Consider the following 21,762-nt stretch of genomic DNA (forward strand, 5'->3'; position numbering starts at 1 on the left):
CTGTAGAAGGCTTTCTGACACTGTTCTATCCACTTTGTGGAAGCATCCTTTTTCAGTAGCTTGAAGATTGGTTCACAAATTACTGTGGACTGGGCTATAAAACGGCTTATGTAATTTAGTCTACCCAGGAAACTCGTCACATCCTTCTTGCTCTGGGGAAGTGGCAACTCTTGAATGGCTTTGATATTTGAAGGATCCAATTCTATCCCATTCCTGCTTACGATGAAACCTAGCAATTTTCCAGCAAGGACTCTGAATGCGCATTTTGCAGGATTCAACTTCAAACTATACCTCCGCAAACATTTGAAAAACTTCCTCAAGTTGTCCAAATGTTCTGAACTCTTCCGAGACTTGATGATGATGTCATCCACATATACCTCGATCTCTTTGTAAATCATGTCATGAAAGAGGGTCGTCATGGCCCTCATGTAAGTAGCACCAACATTTTTGAGACCGGACGGCATGACTCTGTAGCAATAAACTCCCTAAGGTGTAGTGAAGGCTATCTTTTCTCCATCTTCTTCGTGCATCAGGGTCTAGTGATACCCAGCAAAACAATTTACGAATGACTGCAGTTCATGCTTCGCGTAGTTGTCGATGAGGATATGAATATTTGGTGAAGGAAAATCATCCTTCGGGCTGGCTTTGTTGAGATCTCGATAATCCACACATATCCTGATCTCCCCATCTTTCTTGGGTACTGGGACGATATTTTCCAACCATGTGGGATAATTGGTGACCCTCACTACATTCGTCTCTATTTTCTTGGTTACTTCTTCTTTTATCCTCAAACTTAGGCCAGGCTTGAATTTTCTAGGTTTTTGTTTGACTAGCGGTCTAGCGGGATCGGTAGGCAATTGATGCAAAACGATATCAGTACTTAACCATGGCATGTCATCATACGACCATGCGAACACATCGATGTATTATCGGAAGAACTCGGCCAATTCTTACTTCTGCTCAGCTTCTAGATTGATGTTGATTCGGGATGCTTTTACATCTTCTTTGTTCTCGAGGTTGACCACTATGTCTCTTCAAGGTTAGGCTTTTTCTGGCTTTCCAGTTGTTCGATCTCTTGTGGGAGGTTATTTGGAATCATACTCTCGTCGTATTCCTCATAATCTGGATCATTTTGCTTAAGGATTTCGTTGCATGTCATAATCGCGGAATGCGGTTTTTTATCGTTTTGATTACTGAAAATAAAAACTAAGAATAAATAAAGCGGTAAATAAATTTGCAATAATTTTAAGAAAGCAATTCTTTTTATTTCATCAAAAGAGGAACATCTGAGCATTCAAAGAGGCAAATGACAAAAAGGTACAAACACGGTTCAGGCCTCAATTGACCGTGTGCTCTTTTTTTTAAAAACACTTTACAATTCCACGCTACCAAGACTCCTGGCAAACCAAATACGGGCTGGCGATCCAATTCTGCAGGTCCTCTCCTGGTTCGATATTCCGAATGATCGATGTCTTGATATCAATTCCTTCACAGCATTCTTCGATCATGGTCACGAACAGCCTTCCCATCCCATCGATGATGTCATCCTCTGGTGTTGAGCTCTACCCCATACCCTAAACATACTCTGGCACAAAATCCTTTTTCCTGAAGCTACTGGTACAAGTTTTTCCAATCGGAGGCTGATACCATATGTCGGCTCTTCCTTTTTGCCCATTTGGCTCAATCGGCTCTGTTATCCCGTCTGATCAGACCCCCAGCCCGATTCCTGGTCTGTATCCGTATTTTATCATTTCCCTCATGGCCATCTTTGATCTATACAGTGACTGCATACCCAATTTTTTCTCAGACTTTTCTATTTCGGTGGTCTGCATTATCTCAACTACGTGGAAAGCGACGTTGTCTAATCCTTCCATGAACGGGACTGCATGTTCCAGATAAGTTGATTTTCTCCATTCGTCGTGGATTGCGATCTCTTGACAACTCCATTTGAACTTCATACACTGGTGTGGGGTGGATGGGACTGCCCCTGCCATGTGTATTCAAGGTCTTCCTAGTAGTAAGTTGTATGAAGATGAAATATACATCACTTGGAATAGTATGGGAAAATCAACTGGTCCAATCTGCAGAGCCAAGTAAATTTCTCCAATGACATCCTTCTGCGACCTGTCAAAAGACCTTACTCTCACATGACTTTCCTTGACTTCTCTCAGGTGGATACCCAACTCTCGTAGAGTAGGGAGCGGGCAGATATTGACTCCTGATCCTCCATCGACCAGTACTCGGGACACTACCTTATCTCCATATTTAACAGTGATGTGTAGAGATTTGTTGTGACTCACGCCTTCGATAGGAAGCTCATCTCTTCGGAAAGTAATCATATTTGCTTCGACCATCTTTCCCAATGATTGCTACCAGTGCCTCACTGGTGGTGTTGATCAACACGCTCACCCCACTTAACACTTTCATCAGGGCGTCTTTATGACTGTCAAAACTCATTAATAAATCTATGATTGATATTTGTGTCGTAGTTTTCTTCAGTTGTTCCTCCACGAAGTATTCTTTGGTTGACATCTTCTTCCAGAATTCTGCGGCCTCGGGATCTGTTATATTTCTTCTCTGAATCTACTCCCTCCCTAGATTCCCTCGGTTCGCATCCTCAAGAGATAAGCACCTGCCCGACATAGTCATACTGTGAGCCGATGTGGAATCTGTCATCTTGGCTTTCCATTTCTGTTGATATGTCCACAGGACTGTTTTGTATTCCCGATCCTCTTTGTCCTTAGTAGCAGCGGTGGGCCATTGCTGGTAAGTCTGAACCATCACCGTAGGTTTAAATTGTACAGTGATCATCGGAGTCCTTTGATATAGGACCCATGCAACCTCAGCGTTTCCTATCATGACAATGGTTCCTTTTAAGTCATATTCTTCATTCAGGGTGATCACGTTAGCCCCTTGATTCTGGTAACTGGAGCATAAGCAGGTGGTTGTGGGGAATGGTTATTTGGAGAATAATAGGTGTTTCCATGATGTGGATTAGATTAAAAATGAGGTACGACTGCTGATACCTATTCATTTTTCTTCTTTTCGCTACCTATTGACCCTGATTGAATTGTTTTACTGGCTACTTGCAATGCAACCATGGATTGTACCTTATCGGATTTTATACCTTCTTCTAAGAAATATCCCATTTTGATCAGTTCAGGGAATTTCTGTCCCATCATGCCCATCATTTTTTTAAAGTAAATCCCTTCCTGAGCCCTGATGAAATACTTAGTAAATTCACTGTCGTCCAACGGAGGTAGTGCCCTAGCGGCCTCTGATATCCATCGACGTGCATATTCTTGGAATTATTCAGACGGCTTCTTTTGCAGGTTTACCAATGTAAACCTATCGGGAGTGATCTCTGTGTTGAATCGGAAGTGATTCATGAAATCTTCCGCCATATCCTGCCATGTCCTCCAGTTTCACGGATCTTGTCGAGTATACCAAGTAAGTGCTTCCCTGGTCAGGCTTCTTATGAACAGCTTCATTCTCAACTTCTCATTTCTTCCTACTCCAACTAACTTGTTGTAGTAGGCTCTTAAGTGTGCATGGGGATCACCTGTCCCATCAAAGATATCAAACTTTGGAGGCTTGTACTCTGCTGGAATATTTACATCATGATGGATACATAGATCCTCATAGTCTAGACTTTCACTCCCTCGAGTGACTTGAATGTTCTTCTTTTGTTTTCTCAAGGCTTGAAATTGCACAAATAATTACTCCTCCTCCTTATGCCTAGCTTCCCTTTCCCTTTCGGCATACTGGTTAATTTTATAAGGCACCCTGACTGTGACAGGCGCTATGAAGGTGGGTTCTGAAATGGCATATACGGGAGGAACATATCGCTCATGTGCAGTGGTATGTGCCACGAGTATGTGCTAGTTTTGGTTTGTGGTACAGGTGACTCCGTCACGAGGAGGGGTGTGAACTGTATTGGCGATAACTGGTGGGTTTTGTGGTGTTTGAACATAATTTGGTACGTAGGGAGTGTGTATAGGAGGATTTGGTGGGTTTGCAAGGGTTACCAGAGGTATAATCTGAGAGGTAGGGACCGAAGTTGGGGTGTAGTTGTCTTGGTGTGTGGTAGACGAAAAGTGGTCGCGGATCAAATCTAGAGAAGGAAAATGGGGTGGTTGTGGGAGAGTCACCACGACCAGATGTGCCAATTCCCGGATATGTTGTACTTCCTCCCTCAAAGATACCAACTCCTGGGCTATCCTGGCCACGTGTTTTTCCTTGTATCATTCTTCTCTCTCGATCGCCCCGGGCTATCGGCTATTACCAGAGCATTTTTGTTCGGGTTATCTATCACATACATCTTCTCTTTCGATCTTAGGTTGTACTGTGGTTCTGCCAGTTTTGGGTCGACACAAACCAACTTTTCTTTGGGGAATGATAATAAAGTAAGAAAAGAAAGGAAAGAAAAAGAAAAGAACATAAATGAGTTTCGTCATTTATACAAGTAATTCCTTCTTCTTCCGGTTATTCCTCTGGATCTTCTCCAAATTCCTCTCCATTGTCATCGAACTCAAATTCTTCCTCTGGATCATCCTCCGACTATATCTCGGACTCTATCGGGATACACTCCACTACTCGATCATCATCTTCGGTGGGTGGTATCATGTGATCAATTGACCCCAAGACCATTTGGCGGTGCATGGCGGTAGTCACAAGATAATGTGGCAAGATCTCATGATAGATTTGCAAAGCCGCCACCGCGTCCTCTAGCCAGGCTATTCCTTCCCTGCTTGGTCGAGCAAGCTCATATTCTTAGTTGATCCACACATAATATTCCAGAGTGCACCACAAGTTTTGACCCATTGGCATTGTGACCAGATCATTCCACTCTTCTTGGAGCCTTCTTGTCCTTGGTATTGGGATCTGCTTGTTGTACTCGTCCTCATATAGTGTTGTCCTCATCTAGATAGGCATATTCTAAATCAATCTGAACTATCTAAGAACACGTAGGGGTGGGTATGGCTGGATGCCCTCAAGTCCTATCAGCTCAATGAAGTATTTCTGATAAGTCCTTAGGATTGCTCTTCCTCCTAGCCATGATAGCTTCCAATTGACCCATTCTCCACTTAGGTCAGTCAGCATCTCTCTCCACTCTTCATGTCCGTATGGGGAGATCCAATGTCTCATCCTCTCGTTATGGCTTCGAATCATGTTGTTGACGCCCACAAACTAGTCAATTGTTGCCTCTCATTGAAAGAAATGCTCTGCGGCCCAAATTTGAAGCAGTAAGTTACAACCCTTGAAGAAATCATATCCTCGAGAACATGCGGACAATGCCCTGAGAATCTCGGCTAATACCATGGGTACCAAAGTGGCTTGGAGGTTGCCTCGGAATGTCGCCAGAACCACGAGTAACAAGTTGACATTGATCCGCCCTCTTCTTTGCGGGAAAACCAGTAGTCCCAAACACTCCAAGGAGAAGGTTATGGGCCAAAAACACTCCCACATTGCCTGATCACATTGAAATTGTCCCAAGTACCATTCATAGCTTTCACAATATCCGAACCTGTCAAATAATTGGTCTAGGCTTACCCATCCATCCTCGATGTTTCTCAAACCTTGACTTTTTGCTAGACCCAAAGCATCAAGAAACCTGTAGTCAGGCATGGTGACTGGTAGTATCGGTTTCCTCCCTGTAAATGGCAACTCCGTGAAACTGGTAACTTCTTCAAACGTGGACACTAACTCACAATCAACAAATTTGAACACCACCTTGGCTAGGTCCCAGAACTCTATCAGCAGGCGAGTAAGCACCTTGTTAGCTTGGATGTTTAGCAAAGCGGTCAGTGCTCCTAGATGTGTCCTGATTTCGTCTCCATGTTCTAGGCAGATATTCTTCCACCATTGCTTCAGCTTGTGTGGTTCTCCCATTACCATATTGAACTCGGGGATGTTTTGGTTGATTTCCATTTCTGAAGTGGGTAAAGAAAGAAGGGTTTGATAAGTGTTTGCTTTGGATCTTAAGTGTCTTGTCATGGTTGGTTCGTCTTTCCACATAAGTTATGTTGTTGGGTGCATGACCCATTGACATTAGGGTGGCTTTCCTAATTGTGTGTCGATGCGAAGGACTGACTCACCTAAGGCTTATGCAATATGACCTATGTTTGCTAAAGTTGAGTGTTTTCTAATTTTGATTGGACTGAAAACTTCAAGAAGTTATGTCAGTTGACCTGACAAAGCCATTCTCTGAAACTAAAAAATTTTGGAAAGAAGGTTCGGAGGGGTGTAAAAGACAACCCTCGCATACCATTGTGTGTGATAGTGTATGGCCAAGACTCGATAGGAAGAAGTATGAAGACAGTATATAAAGAGAGGTCACATATTGTGATGTAACAACAACAGTCTAAGATAAGTAAACAGGCATGATAATGAGCAAGTAAGGCAGGTAAGCATATAATTGCAAATTAAACATAGTTAAAGCAGTGTACAAACAAATCTAAGTTCTAAGTATAGTCTAAGTCTGCTAAGAACAGAACCTAAGTGTGAAATCCCCAGCAGAGTCGCCATGTTGTTGCACCCTATTTTGCATGAGTCAAAACAAGATTCAACTTGTGGTTTCTCTGTTGTTGATAAAAGAGAGTCGACGCCTAATATTTAAAGGTATATAGGGTACCTATTTAATTACCAAAGTCATGTTCTTTATTAGTCTGCTAACCGGTGAGATTTTGGGTAAGGGTTCTTGTTCTTCTAAGGGGAAGGTGTTAGGCACCCCTTAAAATCTACCTGAGGTAACTCCATATGACTTAGACTAGGTTTAAAGGGTTAGCTGTTTGAATTCTGCTTAATTAGTGTTAAAGAGTACGGCTTACTGTATATCTAACTGAGAATATGATATTAACAAAAGGGATGCGAGATTTTAAAGGGGTATGAATTTATAAAGAGTCTTGGAATATAATGTTGGTGTGTATAATTGAAAGAGTTAAAAATATGTACATGAGCAGTTAATATTTATAAACATGTGGAAAGGGGCTAAGTTATAGAACACTTTGTTTTCAAAAGAATTGATGTTCATGTAATTCTAATAAGATAAAGATGTTGTAATAAAGTGAGCCTAAGATATACCTTGGCTTCTGAAATCATTAAATCTTAGACTTAAGGGAATCATTTTAAAAATCTTTGCTGAGCGGGAGCACTGTCTTTTGCTAAGCTATTTCGCCTTCAAAATCTTAATGAAAGCTTAGTAAAACATAAAAGATTAATAATGTGAATAGTACATGATTAACGAATTGAGAACTGGTTACTATCTAGTATTTCTTTTAACCCTATGTCTTTTAAGGCTTGCCTAAGTTGTATATGTAATTGAAAAGGTAAAGTAAAACAATTAAATCAAATATGATGAGAGCAGCATCATATACATGTAAGAGGACATAAATAATAAGATATAATGAAGCAGTAAAAGGGTGAGGAGTGACTCTGGTTTGGGTCTGAAAGAGGTAGGCCCAGCAATCAGCAGGAACGGACAACAGTGAACTCTAACTTTCAGAAGCATTGGTACAAGGTTTGGGCCTGAGTTCCTTTGAGAAACTCAGCAGGCCCAATTACTGCACATGTTCAAAAAGAAAGAGAGAAGATCATTTTATATAATACTCTATACATACAACCATGCATGAAATATGTAAGTAAATTACTTGAACAAAATATAACAACCAACAGTAATTAAATATTATGAAAGGTTATACTAATGTGGAGTCACATATGGTAAAGTGATTTACACTGAAAACTTTTTGTTGTCATTAAAAACTAAACCTAAAAGGAGTAATGAATGTCGATAGATAAGAGGCTAAAGGTAGAATTCCACTCAAGGTCAAATCTCCCTTTGAATCCCCTGACACTTCAAAGTTCTCAAGGGTCTCAAGGCCCAAAGCAATGCTTGTGTCAATGGACCAACCCAACCAAGAGTTAAACTCTACTCCCAAATACCCCTAACCACTCACACTCACTCTTCCCCACAGGTTTAAGTTCCAATGAGGCACTTTCAATGTAAATCCAATCACTACGGTAATACCATACCACAAAAGTATATGCTTTTCTCATGAGGCCAAAATAGAACATTATAAGACTACAAGACAGTTTATCTGTATTGTCATAAACACATTTCCAAACTAAATGGATGATAAACATGTTAAGCATGTTCAGAAGGAATACGCTTCAAACATACATAGAGGCAGAGATATTATCAAACTACTGTTAAGAACAAACACCTAAGGCTAAGTATTTTAAGATAGAAAAAATACATGGCTCAAGTCTGCAACAGAAGACAAACACATTTGTCTTAATAGCCCTCATTTACACTAGTTAACAGATTGGTTTTAAGTATTGCCCTCTAGTACACTTAGGTTAACAGTCTTGGTTGGGACTTTCAAAGTATTAACAAAGATATGAACCAATAGCTTCAATTAACTTCTAAAGAGGATCGGGAGAAGGTAGATTAATAGCTATAATTAAAACCCCTGAAGAGTGTTAACAACATTACAGGATAATTACTTTAGTTGATGCTCTCCAAAGAATGCTAATACATACACAAGCCAAACAGCTTCAACGATAAATACAGATCAGAAGCCTTAATCAAGAGGCACAGGCTGACAACTTTAAATAGGACATTCAAGAATTATTGATAGAAGTTCAAAGCAGTAACCATAATCAGAACTTCCACTCGTACTACCACAGATACCAAACTACAACTAGGACTTCTGAAGCATTAACAGGGTCACAGATTTTATCCTAGAACAGCACTTCTAGGGAGATTAACAGGATCACAAATTAGCAAACTTTAATTATAACTTCTAAGGATATTAACAAGGTCACAAGTTCATAAATCCAATTAGATATTCTACGAGTACTTAAAAGGATCTCAAACCATCAATTCTACTTAACTTTAAGAATTAATGACATATTCACTTCTTTTAAGAGTTTTTAACTTCAAACTAATCCCATTAGAATAAAGCAGGATGTCGTATCCAAGCAGTCGTAACAAAAGGGGTTTCTTTGAAGTTCACAAGTTAAGTCTAGTATACTTCAGAGAACTTATGAGGTTTCAAAACAGTGTGGGCATGTATGTAGTCATGAAGGACAAATAGAGACACTGAATAACACAACTGAACACAGGATCACAAACACACACAAAAGGCATTTAGCAGAGATCATATCATGGGAGTGTTACTAACAATACCATCATGTGAGGTCCAAGAAAAGGATAAAGATATCATCACATTAAGGGAAACATGCTAAGCATGTCTGGGATTAGGCTTCAGGTACAAAGGAAACTTAGCAGCAGTGTTCTAACTGAACAAATGTGTTACCATAACTCAAGTATATTTCAACAGCTCTTCATAACTTAGATTCAATATAAAGCAATCTCGAAATCATACACAACGTAGCATGAAGATACAACTAACTCAAGATATGCCTATATAAATAGTCATGAGTTCAATCAAGTAACTGACAGAATCACAGAGATCTATTAAAGAGGTAAGAATAGATTTGAATGTCATAAGCTAATGCATCAGTACCATAATAACAACATGATTCTCAACACCTAATAGAATCATGCTATATTGTATTCTAAGCTATTGAATGAACCAATGTAGAATGGTAAAATGATATTCAAGACAGATTAGTGTAAGCGTCATGACAATGTTAACAGAACATAAGAGAGAGAGGTTTGGAACTAGACATTAAGAAGTCTTTGGTCCTTTCGGAGTTAACAATAGACATGAGTCATCATATGCGTATCAATGACAGCATTCAAATATCTTAAAGAAGTTCATGGTTGCAGAATCTACTTGGCAATCATTAACAAGCACATAAAATAGCTAAAAGACACGAACGCATTATCAATAAGATCAATCAACATAAATAGTAAAGCACTTTATATTCAGGGATTTAAACTAGTAAAAGAAGAACAAGGTTGAGGTTTTACCGACCTCCTTTGGGGCAGCAAACCAAACGAGTGTTCAAATTAGACTTTAGGAAGCCAAGAGCTAAATCTCTTAATCAGTAACACACTCAGAATTAGAGAGAAAAAGAAAAGAAAAAATTGACCAAGAAATCAACTGAATCGAAATTTTCCTAAACACTATATTGCGCATTAACTTCTCAGAAGTTAGGTGTAGCTAGTAGGTATATCTTGTTGTATGTTAGGTGAAGGCATTAAAAGCCCCAATTTATAGTGGTTGTGAAGCCCTAAGGTTTCAGATTCAAATCAATAGTACAAGATGACGAAGGACAGATGACGATAGCAGAGAGGGTGAAATCAGAGTGAATCAGAGGAAAAGAAATAAGTGAGACTCTTATCTAAGTGCACGACAGTTGTTACTAGTGAAGAACCCATCGGACAAATACCGGAGGTCCAGAGGTTATTGCATTTGACCTCTGCTTAGAATAATCATCATGAGGAGCTCATGCATGCTCTAATTTCATCGCAGCATCAAAAGATTTAAAGATTGAAGTTTCATATTTGTGTTTGGGTCAGAGAACTCGAGAATTTGATTCTCTATGACGAAACGGGAAAGCAACAGCAAGAATCCCAGATATGGAAGCATAAGGAATGATTTTGGGTCAAGATTTGTGGCCTTGCACAAATTTGTGCAAGGTTTGTGGTTGATTCATTCATGGAAGGTCGAGAGCGTTTAGAGAGGAAAGGAAAAGAGAGGCGGCAGAGTCAATAGAGAAATGATTCTAGGGTTTGAGGGAGGGGTTGGTTGTCTCTAGGGATAAGAATGAGAAAAGGAATGGGAGCCGTTGGATCATTTGATCAACGACTTCGATTACTTTGAGAGTTGGGTGTTTTAAAAATGATTTATTTACAAAATTTGATGGTCGTGGGATTCTTATGATCCAACGGCGGAGATAAAACGAGATGGGCCTTAAAAATAAATGGAAAAATGGGATTAATCCTGGTCCGTTGATAATATGTATCAACGGCCAGGATGGGCTATGTTTGTTTTGTGAGTGGATTGGGACGGGTGATGTGGCAATCTCTGATTGGTCTAATGGGAGTGGCATGGATTGCCAAAGTGGAGGGGGGTTGTTTGGATTGGGTATTTTCTGGATTGGGCTTGTCATTTGGGCCACAATAAATTTAAAAGATAGCCACTTTGTATTTAATAGAGAATTGCAATTATAGCATTTAGCCCATTTAATCCCTTTTAAAATTAAATTAAATAAACTTAATTATTTTCAATAAAAAATATAGTAATATTATAATTATCATATACACTACTAATTATTGTAAAATAATTAGTTATAAAATAATCTATTTTCCCAAATTGTGATATTAGTATTGAATTGTTGAAATGACAGACCAATTAACTAATAATCAAAGAATAACTAATTAAACTAATTGTAAGGTCTATATAATATATATAAGGGTTATTTTAATAATCGTAAAATAGTAAGTATGATATATTTATAATTACAATTAAAAAATTAAATTATCAATTTCAGAATTACTAATAACAAATTAATTTTGTAAAAATAGGTGTTATTGATTGAAAATATATTCAAAATATACATTGTAAACTATTAAGTATAAATAAATTAATTTTTAAAGAGAGGGTCAAAATTAGTCGTCAACAACATCCATCATGAAATCAATTAATCTCCCTGGGTCCACACGCATCTGCCATCCGTAAGAATCCCTTCATTCATTAACATCGCCCGAAGGTCCAACAATATGTTTAAAACTCGAAGCCATATTGCATCCCAAACAATAATCAAATATTCATATTTTCCAACATTCCGATCAAGCCCTTCTCGTCACCTTCGAACTTCCTAAGCATAGAAACCACCTCAAGGACCTTCTCCCTCGAACCATCAACACTGGAAACACCGATTTGATACTAAAGTCGCAACACACCACCATCTCTATTAACTACTTCTTAGGTACCATTTCACAACACCGTTCCCAGAGGCAAACAAATGAAGACCAACATACCGACGAGCCTTAATGCGTTCAATCAAGGACGGTGACACCACAACATTAACAAGAATTTCACCAAATTCAAAAATATCCAATTTCGCTACTCCGTCAACCAAAGCCTGAACATCCATAGTCCATTTGCCTCTCCTCTGCTAGAATTAAATGTTGAATCTCTAAACCATTAACCGAATAAACCTCCTCTCGAGTCATTCACTGCCGCAACACATACGTAAGAACCCTACCGTTTACACCAGTACTTCGCGATAACAACGCATGAACATCACAATATATTATGCATAGCCTCGAAATCATAGGAAACACTAACACTAGGCTGAAACGACATAACACCCCTCCACAAAGTAACGATAATAGTTCGCCCGTATACGCATGGAAAGACGACCCGCACCGTATCTGTAGCATCTCCACAACTCGCAGGTGCCCAACTGAGACCGAATGCTCGACATCGCGTAAGAATGAGTAGGAATGAACCAAATACATAAGCTTCAACGAAATCAAATCGCACGACAAGGTTTCAAGAAAGGGAAGTTCTCCTAACAGCTCTGTAGCCTCTCGAAGATAAATACAGACGTCTCTGTAGCGATCCGCAAGACTCTACTAGACTTGATCATGAATCGTGAGACCTAAGTGACCTAGAGCCCTGGTACCAAGCTGTCACGACCCAAATCCCCTAACAGGTCATGATGGCGCCCAACAATTTGTTAGGCAAGCCAATGCGTGAACCTCCAAACATAATAATCCACTTTAACTTTTTAAACTAGATCTCATAGAGACATATGTTCTTCTTAACCAAATTACCGAGTACGAATAAATCATAAGGCGAAGTGATACTAATAATATTTTATACAGCTGTGAGTATCCACTAACCACAAGCACCCCCAAAACCCGGTGTCACAAGTACATGAGCATCTACTAGGGAGTACAATACTAATATAACCTTTGTCTGGAATACAATCTAGATAGGCTAAAATAAACGAATATTATGGAGACTCTATGTGCTGTGGATCGAAATCGTAGAATGCAACTCACCATAAAGTTCACTCCGCAGTTGTGCCTATGTGCCAAGATGACTACCAACAATACATGTCTCAGTACTTGCATAATTAGTGCACAAGTGTAGCATGAGTATGTAAATCAACGTGTACCAAGTAAGTATCTAGACTAACCCTAGAGAAGTAGTGACGAGAGGTCGACATCGACACTTACTAGTGGTTCAATAAATCAAGTATAATAATAGAAGTAGACTTGTACGAAACATGGCAAGTAAGAACAGTAAAAACAGATATTAGTACATAACACGATCCTCAACTGAACAGTAAACGCAAAGTCCTCATATATCGAATACTACCTTGAATGGAATACATAATGGTCAACACTAGATAACATATCACGTCTCAAGTAAGGAAAACTCATGGGGTACACTGATTTTTTATCAAATATTACGCATGATTCTGCTGAAGCGAGCGGCCCGATCCCATAAGAGTGTTTCATAAAATCGCCAAGGCGAACGGCTCGATCCTATAAGAGTGTGTTACAATATCCTGCCAAGGTGAACGACCCGATCCCATTAGGGTGTGTTACCATATTCTACCGAGGCGAAAGGCTCGATCCCATAAGAGTGTGATACAAGACACTGTCGAGGCGAACGAACTGATCCCATAAGAATATATACATCATACTGCCGAGGTGAATGGCCCGATCCCATAAGAGGACTGATGAGGCGTTCTGCCCGATCCCATTAGAATATGAAGTTTTTACGGGTCCTTGACCCCACTCACAAATATACGTATGCGTTATGAAATTTAAGAAAACTTTCATATGAATACGCACAACGCGAGAGAAATCCGTAAGGGAGGTACAATTTCTATGGCTAATCAAGTAGCTCATCAAGTATCTAAAATAGCAAGTCAATTACTCTACGTAAGTCTAGTCTCAGGTCATAATGTGAATTAAAGCTTTTAAACATGCAAGAATAATTCAAATAGTACAATTAAAGCATGGCGTGAGTCTAAGTCTACCCGGACATAATCAGGAATTCTAGCATACGCACAGACACTCGTCACCTCCCTCATACGTGTGTAGCTCCAATAACATGTAGCACATAACAAATATAACACCTACGGGGTAATTGCCCCCTCACAAGGTTAGACAGGAGACTTACATCGCTCTGAAATCCAATAACTAACTCCAACGCCTCTCTAACTCCTCAAACCGATGCCAAGCGATCTGAAACTAATCAAACAACATGCAAACTAATCAAAATATACTCAAATACTCGTAATTCAACAATTTATAACCAATTCCCAACTCTAATCCAAAAGTCAACATGGTCAACCCTTGGGCCCACGCGCCCGGATTCCAAAAAATTTCGATGATAAATATTACCCTTAGCACCACGAACTAAAATATACTATAATTTATTCCTAACTGCATATCCAATTTTGGGATCAAAATCCAAGATTACCATTTCTAGGATTTTCTTCAAAAATCCCACAATTTTCACAAATTGTCATGTTTAAATATATATATATATATATATATATATATATATATATATATATATATATAAACCATGTATTTAACTTATAACAAGTGGGAATCACTTACCTCATGATAGATTATGAAAATGGCACTCAAAAATCGCCCCCAAGGTTGGCTCCAATGAGAAAAATGAGATGAAATGAACCAAAACTCGATTTTTAGAGGTGTTATTCCCATCGACCCTTCTTCGCGATCGCGAAGGCCAACCAGCCTCGCCCAAGAAATTACTCTACGCGAACGTGAGGTCCTTCTCGCGATCGTGAAGCGTAGCCTGCCCCAAGCCTTCGCAAACGCGAGCCCATCAACACGAACGCGAAGGCCAAATTTTAGCCTCAGCGAATTTCCTCTTACGCGATCACGTGACCCCATCCGCGATCGCATTAAACAGGCCTGCCTCCACAACCCATCGCGTTCATAACTCTTCCCACGCGAACGCGAAGTACTACCTGCTCCAGCTCCGCGATCGCGATCGTGATGAACAAAATCTCCACCAGTCCAGTTAACCCTTCGCAATCGCAACCCTACTTCTGCGATCGCGATGCAAACCAAACACACCAGAAACCAGCAGCTGCAAAACATAGAGAAATGATCTGAAACCATCCCTAAAAACACCCGAGGTCCCCGGGACCCCATCCAATCACAAAAATCCAAACCCGATAGTTATAAAGTCAGCCTACGGTCAAACTTCGGAATTCCTTAAACCTTCAAATTACTAGTTTTCAACAAATCATGTCAAAACAAGTTAGGGACTTTCAAATTCAACTCCGGGCATACGTCCAAGTCCCAAATCACGATACAGACCCACCTAGATCGTCAAAATACTGATTCGAGTCCATTTACACAAAATGTTGACCGTAGTCAACTCAAATCATTTTTAAGGAAGAAATCCACACTTACTTTAATTTTTCACATAAAGAATTTCTGGAATAAGATAGGACTGCGCACACAAAGCGAGGAATGATAAACGGAGCTAGTCGAGGTCTCGAAACTCGAAAATAAAGGCCAAAATGCAAAATGACCTATCGGGTCATCACATTCTCCACCTCTAAAACAAACGTTCGTCCTCGAACGAATATAGAAAGGTACTTGGACTGGTGAAAAGGTGGGGGTATCTACTCCGCATATTGAACTAGGACTCCCACGTAGCTGCCTCGATTTGTTGACCTCTCTACTGCACTCTAATAGAAGGATAAATCTTAGACCTAAACTTCCGGACATACCGTGCTAGAATGGCCACCGGCTCCTCCTCGTAAGTCAAATCCTTGTCCAATTGGACTAAGCTGAAATCTAATACATGGGACGGCCCACCATGATACTTCTGGAGCATGGAACATCGGGTGAACTACTGATAATCAAGGTGGCAATGCAAGCTTGTAGGACACCTTACCAACTATTTCAAGAATATCAAAGGGTCTGATATACCTAGGGCTCAATTTGCCCTTCTTTTCGAACCTCATCACACCCTTCATTGGTGAAACCCGGAGCAAATCCCTCTCTCCAACCATGAATGCAACATCACGAACTCTACAATCGGCATAATGCTTCTGCCTAGACTGACTTGTGCGAAGTCGATCCTGATCCATCAACCCGGAGAGCAACTTCACTAAGACCTATACCCATGGCCATTCATGAAATGGGGAATAGATATCGTCGGCCCTCTGCCATCAACCCCAGGTAAAGCTAAATTCATTTTATTTATGACTGATTATTTTTCTAAATGGGTTGCAGCACATGCGTTCGAGAAAGTAAGAGAGAAAAAAGTTATATACTTTATCTAGGATCATATCGTATGTCGATTCGGGATACCCACCGAAATAGTATGTGACAATGAGAAACAATTTGTTGGCAGCAAAGTGACGAAATTCTTCGAAGATCACAAAATAATAAGGATATTATCAACACTGTATCACCCCAGTGGGAACGGACGGGCCGAATCAATGAACAAAACTATCATTCAAAACCTAAAGAAGAGGCTGAACGACACTAAAGGAAAATGCAGAGAAATCCTATCCGAAGTCCTTTGGGCATATCGAACAACGTCAAAATCTAGTATGGGGGCAACCCTGTTCTCCTTAGTATATGGGTCCGAAGCCTTGATACCAGTCGAAGTCGGCGAACCCAGTGCCAGATTTTGATACTCAACAGAAGAATCAAATAACGAGGCTATGAACACTAGCCTCAAATTATCGGACAAAAAATGAGAAGCTGCTCTCGTCCAATTGGCCGCCCAAAAGCAACGAATTGAAAGATATTATAATCGAAGAACCAAGCTCCGCCATTTTAAGCCCGGGGACTTAGTGCTAAGGAATGTCACCCTCAATACCCGAAATCCGAACGAAGGAAAACTAGGACCGAACTAGGAAGGACCATATCAGGTTCTTGAGAACGTCGGAAAGGGATCATACAAGCTCGACATTATAAACGGCAAACAACTATCAAGCAATTGGAATGTGTCATATCTAAAACGATACTACTGCTAAGGTATGACCCTCCCATATTTATTTACATTTCAAAACTAACCCCTGCAGAAGTCCGATCAGGAGCTCTGCAGAAGTCCGAACAAGGGACGGACCTCTCGCTAAAAAGCACGCGTTGCACTCTTTTTTCCTTAGACCGGTTTTATCCCAAATGGGTTTTTCGACAAGGTTTTTAATGAGGCAACCATTGATCGTGCAGCATTTACGACAATATCTGAGGTCCCGCAAGAAAGTTACCTCGAATACTGGGGGGCATTAGCCCTCAAATATATCAAGTTCTGATGCAAGAAAGTTATTTCGCAACAACGGGGTTCCAATAGGAAAAGTTGTAAGAGCCAAATGGTCAAAATGAACCATGCTCATGTAGTTGGCCCGAACCCAGACGCGAAACATGAACACATGTATAATGACCTGCAAAGAAAGTTCTCCTTTTTACCGGCATCTTATATCCAAGAAAAATACCTCTATTTGGAGATTTATTACGCAAACAGAATTAAGATAAACTCGACCACTAAGCCTACGGGCTACTTTTATTTCAAGTTCGAGCAAGCACTCACTCGATCGTTACGCCTATGGGCTACATTACTTCGAGTTCGAATCATTCACTCGATGACTAAGCCTACAGGCTACTTTTATTTCGAGTTTGAGCAAGCAAGCACTCGACCATTACGCCTACGGGCTACATTACTTTGAGTTCAAATCTTTCACTCGACTACTAAGCCTATGGGCTACATTTATTTCGAGTTCGAGCAAGCACTCACTCGACCATTACACCTACGGGCCACATTACTTCGAGTTCGAATCATTCACTCAACTACTAAGCCTACGGGCTATATTTATTTTGATTTCGAGCAAGCACTCACTCGACAATTATGCCTATGGGCTACATTACTTCAAGTTCAAATCATTTACTCGACTACTAAGCCTACGGGCTACATTTATTTCGAGTTCGAGCAAGCACTCACTCGACTATTACGCCTACGGGCTACATTACTTCGCGTTAGAATCATTCACTCAACTACTAAGCCTATAGGCTACATTTATTTCGAGTTCGAGCAAGCACTCACTCGACCATTATGCCTACGAGCTGCATTACTTCGAGTTCGATTCATTCACTCGACTACTAAGCCTACGGGCTACATTTATTTCGAGTTCGAGCAAGCACTAACTCGACCATTACGCCTACGGGCTACATTACTTCGAGTTCGAATCATTCACTCGACTACTAAGCCTACAGGCTAATTTTATTTTGAGTTCGAGCAAACACTCACTCGACCATTACGCCTACATGCTACATTACTTCGAGTTCGAATCATTCCCTCGATGACTAAGCCTACGGGCTACTTTTATTTTGAGTTCGAGCAAGCACTCAGTGGACCATTATGCCTACGGGCTACATTACTTCGAGTTTGAATCATTCACTCGACTACTAAGCCTACGAGCTACTTTTATTTCGAGTTCAAGCAAGCATTCACTCGACCATTACGCCTACAGGCTATATTTCTTCGAGCTCGAATCATTGACTCAACTAATAAGCCTAAAGGCTACATCACTTCAATTTTGAATAAGCGCTCGCTCGATTATAGAGGCCACGAAGTCCAAATTTGATTAAGTTGTTTAAATCCTTGTGAAAACATTCATAAGGCGTGAATAAAGTCTTCACAAGACCGGAAACAAAACAGAAGCAAGTCGGCAAAAAAATGGGATATTTCTATATACAAAATTGTTTACATGATTGATTACAACGTAAAAATTAAGGACTAAGCTTCCTGGTCATCCCCAGGAGCTGTCTCTTCTCTATCAGGCTCCCACCATTCTCGGATCTGCTCTTACTCCCATCGTCATCATCATTGTCATCATCATCGTCATCGGAAACTAAGGCTTCAACATCAGCTTTGAGTTCTTTGGCCCTTTTTATCTCTTCAGCGAGTTTGAAACCATGAGCATGGATCTCCTCGAGGGTTTCCCTCCGAGATCGGCACTTAGAAAGTTCATCGACCCAATGTGCTCGAGAATCGGCGGTCTTGACTGCCTCTCTTGCTTGGACCTGGGCAGCTTCAGCATCGGCCCGATAGACGGCCACGAGTGCATCCGCATCGGCCTTTGCCTTTTCGGCATCAGATTCGGCCTTGGCAAGTGCAGAGGCCAATCGAGCCTCAAGCTCCTCTATTCTTCTTATTGAACCAGGACTTTTGCCTTCATTCTCTGAAGTTGGGTTTCGGCCGATGATAACCGGGCTCGAGCAGTTTCTTTCTCTGCAGCAAAGCGGTCCATACCTTCTTTCCACAGCAAAGACTCCGCTTTTATCACATCGACCTCCTCACGCAGCTTCCCGATCATCTCATTTTTTGCTGCAACTGTGAGACCAAAAATTAGCCATCGTTCTGATATCAAGCCCATAGGTTTTTAAAAGTATCTTAACTTGCTCAAACAGATCAGTCTGATCTACATAAGCCTTGGCCAACTCAGCTCGGAGGTCTTTTATTTCCTCTTCCCTTTGCCCTAAGAGAAGTTTTAGGGAGTTCCTCTCATCAGTAACCCGTTGAAGGTCAGCCTCGTATCGACGCAACTTGTTTTGGGATCAAGAACATGCTTCTCGATGAACTGCCGCTGCCTGCAAAGAAACTAGAAACGAAGTTAGAAACGAAAAGTAAACATAAAGGTAGTACCGACAAAATAATTTTAAGGCTTACCTGATTCAAAGCCTACTTTACCCCGTGAAAAAGATTCGATTCATCACTAGTACCGACAACGTCCTCGATACCGGTAAACAGATCACGAAAGGGATCCTCTCCATCATGAGGCCTGTCTAGATCGAGGGCCCCCAAAGCTTGGGCTTCCCGAATCACCCCTACGGAAAAAGCGGGAAAGGTGGGCGAATATTCGATTGCTGCTGCCCCAAATAAATCACTTGGAGCATTCTCTTCAGTTCGTAGGGATTCAAGATGGGCCCCTTCAGACATATCCCATCTTCCGTTGGCTCCGATGGGATGCGTCTTTGATCTCTGACAACTCAGGGACTCCGCCCGAATCTTTCTCTTGTATACCCTCAGCTCGAGGTGGAGCCTCATGAAGCATCATCGATCCAGCTGCCGATGGGGCATCGATTATTCTCTTCGTTTGGGCCGCCAGCATGGACCCATCATTTTATTCTTCTTCTTCATCTTCATCCCCTAGATGCAAAACTGATTCTACGATCAAATGAATGGCATTCTTGTTCGGCTTACGAGCCGTCCTCTTCTTCGGTTTTGGACCTTCGGGAACGGAGGTTCTTTTCCTTTTATTTTCCTTCACCGGCTTTGGGACAGAGGCCAAAGTTTCTTCCTCGATGGACAAGGGCCTCAAAATTGCATCTTTGCCTAAACCTACATATGGAAAATTTTATTAAAATATTTGGAAGGCATCTCGTTCGAATTATCAAAGTGTACGAGAGAGAGGCTTACCGTGATTTTTGGCCTCCCACCGACCCTTTGACAAATCACGCCATGAGCGCTCGGCGTATGTGGAGGTCGAAACATGAGCTCGTACCCAGTTCTTGAGATCGGGAACTGCTCCGGGAATCCAAGGAACCGCTGCATCACAAAAAGTAGAGTATCGATGAGAAAAGAAATAAAAGAACAAAATAGAAGGAAGTAACAGCAGGATCACACTTACGTTTCATATTCCACTCCTTGGGAAAGGGCATCTTTTTGGTCGGAATCAGGTCCGAAGTCCTCACTCAAACGAACCTACCCATCCAGCCCCGATCCCTATCCTCGTCAATGCTCGAGAACAGAGCCTTGGTAGCCCGACACTGCAGTTTTATTAACCATCCTCGAAAAAGTCGAGGACGGTACAATCAGATACGATGGTCGAGGGTGAACGACATCCCCTCGGTTTTGTTCAGAAAGTATCGGATCAAGATAACGATCCGCCAAAAAGAAGGATGGACCTGGCCTAGCGTTATTTGGTATTGACGACAGAAATCAATAATAACAGAATCGAGGGGACCGAACGTGAAAGGGTAAGTATACACATTCAAAAACCCTTTCACGTAAGTGGTGATATCTTCATCAGAAGTAGGAATTATTATTTCTTTTTGTTATTCCGCAAATTGTTAGGCTTACCTAGTCTTAGAGACCAGATGCCATCACGACGTCATACGGAGGAAAATTTGGGGTCGTGACATGCCCTTCCTGCACTCTTCCAAAATTTCATCGGGATCTCGTGTGGCATGGTCGCTCTACCCCTACTCATCTTGCGCATAGCCCCTCAACCCCCTCCACCCTTACATGTCTACAATATCCACAATCACAATGACTCTCTGAGTGCTCCAAATCACCTAGCACAATATTTGTACCCTCTCTTTATTCAAGAGTCTATGGAAATATATTTGCCATCTATGTCTAATATGTGCCCCTTCTACTAATACTTTGTCGTCTTTATCTTTAATGTACTTCACTTGATCCTGGTGCCGGGCCTTCCTTTCTCTCGCCTTAGCTAGCCTGTATAGCTTCTTATCCCAACCTTTGACCTCCAGTTCTTCATATAAACGTGAGGTCAAGGGTGGGAAGAAGAAGCCGTACATGCTAGCTAAGATGAAAATTAATTTAAAATATATTTTATTATTAAGATGAAAATCCACCTTGCCAGACGATAATCTTAACCTTAAATTTCCTTGTAAAAGCTTTTAACCAAAAAAATTATAAAGACCCAAAATGGTTAATAGAGCTGAAAACATCTACTTGCTTATCATATTCATGTCTTTCCCTTGTTAAATTTTTTAATGCATTTAAATTTAACAAC

The sequence above is a fragment of the Nicotiana tabacum genome, chromosome 12 (genome assembly GCF_000715075.1).
Source record: "Nicotiana tabacum cultivar K326 chromosome 12, ASM71507v2, whole genome shotgun sequence".
Taxonomy (NCBI): Eukaryota; Viridiplantae; Streptophyta; class Magnoliopsida; order Solanales; family Solanaceae; genus Nicotiana; species Nicotiana tabacum.